Source organism: Pseudonaja textilis, chromosome 5 (genome assembly GCF_049901715.1).
Source record: "Pseudonaja textilis isolate UNSWEBS1 chromosome 5, rPseTex1.2, whole genome shotgun sequence".
Classification (NCBI taxonomy): domain Eukaryota; kingdom Metazoa; phylum Chordata; class Lepidosauria; order Squamata; family Elapidae; genus Pseudonaja; species Pseudonaja textilis.
Window position 1 is genome coordinate 73,203,555 of NC_141994.1, and position 8,742 is coordinate 73,212,296.

The 8,742-nt window shown below is 49.6% G+C and overlaps 1 protein-coding gene across 1 annotated transcript in view; it reads right to left on the minus strand.

Moving 5' to 3' along the window:
- Positions 1–4,919, minus strand: part of TASOR2 (transcription activation suppressor family member 2) — a 47,036-nt gene extending 42,117 nt beyond the window's left edge. The window contains exon 1 of the mRNA XM_087935357.1: positions 4,396–4,919. The gene's annotated coding sequence lies outside the window, so the exon portion shown is untranslated. The remainder of the gene's footprint in view (positions 1–4,395) is intronic.
- Between the last annotated feature and the right edge of the window lie 3,823 nt (positions 4,920–8,742).

The following is an 8,742-nucleotide window of genomic DNA, read 5'->3' on the forward strand; positions in this document are numbered from 1 at the left end:
AACTCCCAGAATCCCCCAGCCAGCTTGCTTTAAGATGGGGGGGACTGCAACTCCCAGAATTCCCCACTTCACCTATCTTAAAGCATGCTGGCTGGGGAATTCTGGGAGTTGAAGTCCACCTGACTTAAATTTGCCAAGGTTGAAAATTGTTGCCCTAGAGCGGGGGTCTTCCAACATGGCAACTTTAAGGAGTTGTGGACTTCAACTCCCAGAACTCCTCAGCCAGCCACGCTGGGAGTTGAAGTCCACAACTCTTTAAAGTTGCCATGTTGGGAGACCCTTTCACTCAATCGTCTATGATCCAAACACCTCCAGCCTCTATCTGAAGATTTCATGTGGCAGGTTGTTCCACCGGCTGCCCGGAATTTCCTCCTGATTTCTAACCTGAAATCTCCCTCCGGGCGACCTTAATTTTACAGGCAGTCCTCGACTTACAACAGTTCCTTGAGCGACCATTCAACATTACAACGTCACCCAAAAAAGCGATTTATGACCATTTTTTCGCAGTTACAATCTTTACAGCATCCCCACAATTACGCGATCAAAATTCAGGCGCCACTGGTTCATATTTACGATAGTGGCTCTGTCCCACTGTCACACAATCCCCTTTTGCGACCTTCTGATAAGCAAGCCAGATTCACTTAACAACCCGGTAACTCCCTTAACAACGGCGGTGATTCACTTAATAACGGAGGCAAGTAAAACGGGGCAAAACCCGGTTAACAAAGGTCTCACTTAACCACAGTAATCTTCGGCTCAATGGTGATCGTTGAGTTAAAGGATACCTGTCCCTCCGGGCGCCTATTTGAAGACTCCCTACGTCATGTGGCAGGTTGTTCCACGGGTTCATCATGCAGCCTGGAATTTCCACTCGATTTCTAACCCAAATCTCCCTCCTTTTATTTTAGTCCGCTGGCTACAATTCCCAGCCTGTGAAACTCACTTCGCCCAGCCGAGAGTCCTGGTCTAACTCTGAAAACCTCTTTGTATCTTGCGGGATTCAAAACCAGGGGTGGGTTGCAACCGGTTCTCCCCGGTGCGGGCAAACTGGTAGCTAATTTTAATCATTTTTTTTTTAGAAAGTTTATTTAAGTTCCATATATTTAAAACATTTAAAAAGAAACAAACATATAAACAAATATATGTATACAGAAGCCTGATGATGGCAGATGAGATTCTGCCGAAACGTTGCTACAACTGTAAAAGCACAACTACAATGACGTGGGAAAATACCCGAACAAAATATATATATATAAACAAAGCTGAATGCCATAAATATATGTACATATATACATTTTAATTTTCATCATTTTTAATCACCCGTTTTGGCGGACCAGTAAACCCCACCCCCGGCTGGCCCCGCCCACCCTGCACCTCCCAGGGGCTCCCCACGTGGCTCGTTTTGGATGCCAATCAAGTACAGGGCCTGCCCGGAGGCTCGGGGAGGGTGAAAAACGGGCCTCCCGGAAGAGTCCAGGAACGAGCCCATTTCTGGCCTCCGAAGGACCTCCGGAGCCCAGGGAGGTCGTTTTTGTCCTCCCGGAGACTTGAGGAAAGCCTCCGGAGCCCAGGGAGGGCGAAAACAACACACACACACCCCGCGCTGTGGTGGAGGAGGCCGACTAGGCCAATGGTCACCAACCAGTGGGCCAGGGACCATGGGTGGTCTGCAAGAAAATGTTGGTGGTCCTCAGAGAAATGTCCCGTCCCCCACAAAGCAATTAATCCAGGCTGCGCGGGAACACAAGGCTGAGCCACCCACATGGCCTGCGGGAACACAAGGCTTGTGTCGCCTGCATTGCGAATAACACGAGGTAGTGAGGGGAGGGGGGAAAGGGCAGAGGGGGGGAAACTTGCCCCACACGCCCCACGCACCTGGCCTGGCCACTGGGCAGCTACTTTCCGCTTCTGCTTCTGGCTGCACGCAAGGAAAGCAGCCAAAGTCTTTCTTTCTCTCCCCCAAATTCCAGCAGAAATGAGACTTTGGGACCCTGCAAGGCCTCCTGCTCCAAGAGGCTGCAAAGACTCATTTCTGGCGGAGTTTGGGGGAGAGAAAGAAAGACTTCTGCTGCTTCTGCTGTTTTCTTTGCACGAAGCCAAAAGTCTCTCTCTCTCTCTCCCCGAGAACGGAGCCGGAGACGGTATCCTGCGATCCCAAATAAAGAATGATTGATCAGTAGGAAAATGGGGTGGGGGATTTTCCTGCAGACTTTTTGGGGGGATTTTCCCAGGATTTCAGGTCTGCGGGATTTAAAATTATGAGTTTGGTGGCCCCTGAGGTCCAAAAGTTTGTCCAGCCCTGGACTAGGCTACCCCTACCATGGTCATGCCTACCCAGCAACCAGCAGAGAACCAGTTGCTTAAAAAAATTTGAAGGCATCTCTCGAAACCATCTCCAAAGCCCTGTGATTATGGCTTGTAGGGCGCACACAGTTCTCTCAGGACAAATTAATTTGCAACGAGCATGTCTGCTGATAAGAGGAAGAGAGAAAACAAAAGAGGTCGCTTCCTTCTGTTCTCCTTTTTTGTGTGTGTGTGCAAAATATAAAACGAGAAGATTCCAAATTCCATTTAAACCAAACTTCCTCGGCCGGCGTAACCTGTTGCAATCTCGCAAAACAGGTTATATATTCTTTTTTTTTGCAGGCTTGGGAGGCCGAGAATTCAGATCATGGAAATAAACAAGGAGAAGGATCTGCCAGAGGAAAACTGGAGAGTGATTTGATAAAATTCCCCCCACAGCCATTTGCTACCGTGGGACGGAACCGATGGCCATTTTGGGATTAGAATAGATCCATTTCTGGAATATCAACCATCGGGATACTATGGCAGGCCTGCTTTTGAAGAAAACGGCATGAAAAGTTCCTCAGAGAGCATTCAGAAAGAAACAAGGATAAAGCCAGGTAGAATATCTTTCTTAACCAGCTTCAAACAAGACAGGATCATAGTTTAAGGCAACGTTTCTCAAACATAGCCACTTTTGGACTTCCAAGTCCTCCAACTTTTGAGAACTTCTTGATAGGTAAAGTTACCTTCATAGGTAAAGTCAGAGAAGCCTGATTTGCTTAACAGCTACGCTGGGGCAACTCGCTTAACAACAGTGGGCAGAAGGGTCATAATATGGAGCAAATCTCACTGGACAATTGTCTTGCTTAGCCACACCAAGAAAAACTTGGGGATCAATGCTGAGGGCTACCTGGGTTTCAGCTGCCACGAATGCACCCCCTTAACTCGGTTTATCCAATGAAACCTCTTGGACTGACCCAAGATACTAAACCAACATCTAACCAGACTGCCTGAATCTGAGCAACACACAAAAGCAACCACAAATTAACTTGGGTTTAATGCTAGCAACACTCAGCAGGAGGCGCAACTGTTTTCCTTAAACGGTGGGATTATCCGTTTCTGTTTTTCCTGGTAATTCCTGAAAAGAAAGAAAATTCCCTGGAAAATGAAAGGAATGAAAGTAAGGAAAAAAGGAGGAAGGACTGTGGGGTCTTTGTTCTCTGAACTTGATTGTTTTCTTTTGCAGACGTTTCATGACCCAACTAGGTAACAGCATCAGTGATAGTAAGGAGTACAGTTTGCTTTCAGTTTATATTCTGGTGACTTGCTTGTCTCGGTGGGTGAGTCCAAAAGATCTTTTGGTTGTAAACCTGGTGGGGGTCGGTCCCATGTCGCTTCCGCCCCCCCACCCCTGCCGTTTTAACTTGGAACGGTTCACTAAAGGAACCACCATAAGTCGAGGACTGCCTGTATGTTGACTCCAGAGAGGCCTTGCAGAGCTGAGAAGGAAGTTGGAGGAAGTTCCCTCTTGGGTCCTCCTTCGGGCAACCCCACCCCCGCCCCCCCATGGCTGGATTTCCACCCAGGCGATCCAAGGGAACCACGTTAAAGCGCAGCGGGAGGGGGGGGCGGCTCGGGTGCAAAAGGCGCCCAGGATCGCGCCCAGCTCGCTTCTAAAGCCGTCAGCACGGTGCCAGAAGCCAGAAACGCAGGAAGCAGAGGATCGGGCAGCCTTTTTATCCCCCACCCCCCACCCCACCTTCCTCCTTTCCCGGAGGCTGCGCGATCCTCTCTGCCTCCCCGCTTGCGCTTGACAAGCCCCCACCCCCCGATCTCCAAAGCAGGCGGAAAAACGGCGCAAGGCGAGGCGGGGGAGGAGAAGCAGCCTTGCGCTCCGACCACGCGATCCTAATTCAGCGCTGGGCTCCCCCTCCCCCGTTTAAACGCACTCCCTCCCCCTCCCAGACCTCCCCGCTTCCTCGCCCGGCTGCCCCGATCCTAAAGCCCTTCAAGGGCCGCCGGAGGAGCCCCCTCCCCCCACACACGAGAAGCCTCGTCCGACACGTGTCGTTGTCTCCTCCTCCCCCCCAGCCTAGCCCTGGCACTCACCGCTGACAGCTGTCCGACGTGCCGGCCCTCCGCTCCCGAGTCCGGCCATGCCCGGGAGCGAGAGACAACCCGCCACCCCCGCGCTTGACTCGCTTCTCTCGCTCCTTTGGCACGTCTGAGCGCGCCGACCCGGGTTTCCTTTCCCAAAAGAACCCGGGGTGGGTCCCCTGCAAAGGGGGCGATAGGCAGGGCCGAGAAGACCCTTTGGGGTGGGAGTGGGGGGTTGGCCCCCTCCTCTTTTGTCTTTTCTTTTTTTGGGGGGTCTTCCAGCGGAGGGGCTGGATCTCTCCCTCCCTCCCTCCCTCCCTCCGGGCCCTTTTGGACGGGGAGGACAAAGAAGCCCCCGCGGGCGGGCGGGCGGGTGGGGGTCTGCGGGGACCCCTCCCCGAGCTCAGAGCCGTCGGACGGCGGAGCTGGAGGGAAACATCATGTCGGGCGCGAGAGGAGCAGGAGGAGGAGGCGGCGGCGGCGGCGGCGGCGGCGGCAACCCCAGGAAGTGAAAACGGCCGAGGGAGCCCGCAGCCAAAGAAAGAAAGTGAAAACTAACCCGGAAGGGGTCACGGGGAGGGTTGGACTTCCGCCCGGCTGCGCTCGGCGCCCCCCCGCCCCCCGCTTCCCCTCTCCTTCCTCCCCTCCCCCTTCCTTTAGAGGAGGGGAGGGGCGGCCCTGCGTGCTCCCTGGGGGGGTTGGGGGCGGGGGAGGGGCTGGGGGAGGGGGCTGGGAAGCAGGGGAGTTGGGAGGGGGCTTGGAGGGAGGGGGAAGGGTCTGGGAAGCAGGGGGCCCGGGAGGGAGGGGACTGTTAGAGGGGGGCTTGGAGGGAGGGAGGGGGACAGGGAGGGAGGGGGCTTGGAGGGAGGGAGGGGGACAGGGAGGGAGGGGGCTTGGAGGGAGGGAGGGGGACAGGGAGGGAGGGGTCTGGGAATCAGGGGGCCGGGAGGGAGGGGGACTGTTAGAGGGGGGCTTGGAGGGAGGGAGGGGGACAGGGAGGGAGGGGGCTTGGAGGGAGGGAGGGGGCTGGGAAATGGGGTTGTGAGGGAGGGAGGGTGGGGGCGGGGAAGCAGTGGGGCTGGGAGGGAGGGTGGGGGTCTCGTCCTGTCTGGAAGGGTTGAGCCAAGGCCTTTGGGAGAGATACCTCCCCCCCTCCCGCCTGGTCCCTTCCCCGAAAGGAGGGATGGAGGGAGGGCAGCCAGAGGGTGGGGTTGGGGGGGCTGCATCTCTGGAGGGTGTTTTTTTTTAAAAAAAATAAGAGATGGGACAGCAGGTTGTTGGAAATGGGACAGAGGGTCTCTTCTGGCTTGGCTCCTCGGCTTAGGAGTTTTGAGTTGGGCTAGAACAGATGACCTCCAAAGTCCCTTCCAACCCTAGGTGTCTAGGATTCCATCAGATTGATAAGAGGGAGGGAAGGAGGGTGGGAGAAGAGGGGGGAAAGGAAGAAAGACGGGGAGCCGGAAGAAGGAAGGATGGAGGGGGAAGAAAGAGGGAAGGAGGCTGAGGGAGGGGGAAGGAAGGAAGGAAGGGAAGGAAGGAAGGAAGGAAGGAAGGAAGGAAGGAAGGAAGGAAGGAAGGAAGGAAGGAAGGAAGGAACACCTTGTCTCCAAACGTTGTGGGTGCTTTCAAGAAGAGATTGGACAGCCATGTGTCCCCAATGGAACAGGGTCTCCTAAATGAGCAGGGGATTGACTAGACGACCTTCATGGTCCCTTCCAGCCCTAGGTCACTATGTAGCTATGATTCTCTGAGGTAAATTAAATAAGATATATAAGAGAGGAAGGGAGAGACAGATGTGAAACAAAAAGTCTGCAAGAAAACCACCCAACCTCATGGCTCATCGGTTTTCCGGCAAACCTCCTATCACCTCTCCGAGGCTGTTTTTCTTTCTCTTGGTAGTTTTTCTTTCTTTATCTTCTTTCCTCAACTGCACGGGGTGTTCTAATCTTGGTTTGCGGGTCCCCAAAAAACATTTATTTTTATTTGTGAAACTCCTTCCTGATTTCCCTTTCTTCCCTTAAACGACCCTCCTTTGTTTTTCCAGCATAGCTTCCTTCCTTCCTTCCTTCCTTCCTTCCTTCTTTTCTTCTTTCTGTATTTATTTGTTTACTTATGTATTTATTTGTACAAACCCCAGACCTTTTCCTTCAACAGAAATATAAGGGTGCAAGTTGTCCTCACTGCAGTTCTTCTCTTTTAATATTAAGCGTGATCTTTTTTTTTCACACTTTTACTTTCATAATGAGTAATAAGCCCTCCTTGGTTTGCTAACCCAGTGGTTTTATAAACACCCCTCTTAGATTCTTAGGGGAGGCACTCCTTGGCTTACGACTAATGGCTTAGTGACAAGGGTTTCAACAGACCCTCTATCCCCCCCCCCCCAAAAAAAAGATATTTATGCCCCAAATTTAAAGTTCCGACAGCCAGGACAGAATCCTCTGGCAACATAACAAATCTTAGCTAATTTTTTAAAAAGCTAAATATAATAAGTATGGATGAGAGACCACTAAGAAATCCCAGGATTCCGAGGGGGATTGGAAATATACACAGTCCTCGATTTACAAGGTTTTGAGTAGTGACCATTTGATTTTACATCTGAAAAAGTGACTTAGGACCCGTTTTTCACATTTTTAGGACCATCGCAGCATCCGCATGGCCACATAAACCAAAATTCAGGTATTTGTCAACTGACTCATATTTATGATGGTTGTAGCGTCCCTGGGTCACGTGATCCCTTTTTACGACTTTCTGACAATGCGGGGGAAGCCAGATTCACGTAATAACTGTGTCACTAACTTAACAACTGGCAGTGATCCTCTTAACGACTGTGGCAAGAAAGCTGGTAAAAATGGGTCAGAACTCCCTGAAATCTCTCACTTTGTAACAGGAATGGGGGGGTCACTAATGGTTGTAAGTTGAGCATTACTTTGCTAACAGACTATACTGATTCTCTTTTCCAGCTAGGTTAGCACTTTCAGCTACACAAGTACTTGTGTACTTTTTACAGTTGTGGGTGTGATGTTTCTCTTCTCAGAGGGAAAACGGGGCAGCATTTTTTTTCAGTGTGAAGCATAATTGTACCTCTTGTACACTCTACGGCCATTTTGTAGGCCAAGGCTGGAGAATCTTTGGCCCTTTCATGATCTGTGAACTTCAGCTCCCAGAATTCCTGAGCCAGCATGGCTGGCTCAGGAATTCTGGGAGCTGAAGTTCACAGATCGTGAAAGGGCCATAGGCAAACCATATCCCTAGTTCAAGGATCTTCAAACTTGGCAAGTTTAAGACTTGTCGACTTCAACTCCCAGAATTCCTGAGCTAAGATGACTGGAGGAGGAATTCTGGGAGTTGAAGTCCACAAAGTCTTAAAGCTGTCAAGTTTGAAGACCCCTGCCCAAGTTTAACACTCTCTGGTTATACTGTCTATGCCTGCAGCCTTATCTTCTGGCACCATTTGGGACTTCTCTTGGCATATTTTTCCCTCTGGAAACTATACATTAAATGTGCTGAATGAAGTTAAAATAATCATTTAATAGTAGTAGTAGTAATTATTATTATTAAAACATAGATATTAAGATCAAAACTTTCCATCAATCTTTAAGTGCAAATCCAAACAGCTTACTACAGAATCTATACGCACCCATTAAAACGTGTTCAGGTATTCGACTTACGACGGCAACGGAGCCCAACATTTAGGTTGCAAAGTGAGACCTTTGTTGAAGTGAGCTTTGCCACCTATCTTGACACAATTGTTAAGTGAAATATTGCAGTTGTTAAGTTAGTAACATGGTTGTTAAATGACTCTGGCTCGTATTAATCATATTTGTTTTATTTAACAAGCTTATATAATTCTGGTAATAATACACATTTTTATTAAAGTATAATCTTTCATTATTTAGTTATTCAACATTTCAATGTGTTATTTTGATGCCAATCACCCTATTCTAAGTGTCATGCCTTTTAATACAAATAGAATATTATTTATTATATTTAGCAAGCTTATATAATTTTATTTTTAATTAGACTATCCGTGACCCCCTGAGTTACAGTTTTGGAGCTATTTCCTTGCCCTCCCTGGGACAAAGGCAGAGTTTCAAAATCAAAAGAGATAATTCGGAATGAAATGCATTCATTCGTAAGAGTGATATGTTTGTTTTGTGAAATTTATTTGCAATATTGATTGATTGGCAAAATGGATTTTTTTTTTGTTGCAAAATGTACTTGCTTATTTATTAAAGTGATGTGTTTATTTGTGGGATGTATTTATTTGTTGATTTGTTGATTGACAACCCTGCAGCCAATGGTGATGCCATAAAGGCAGGCACCGAGCTTGCAAAATCCCGCGGGTCAAGAAAGGGAAAC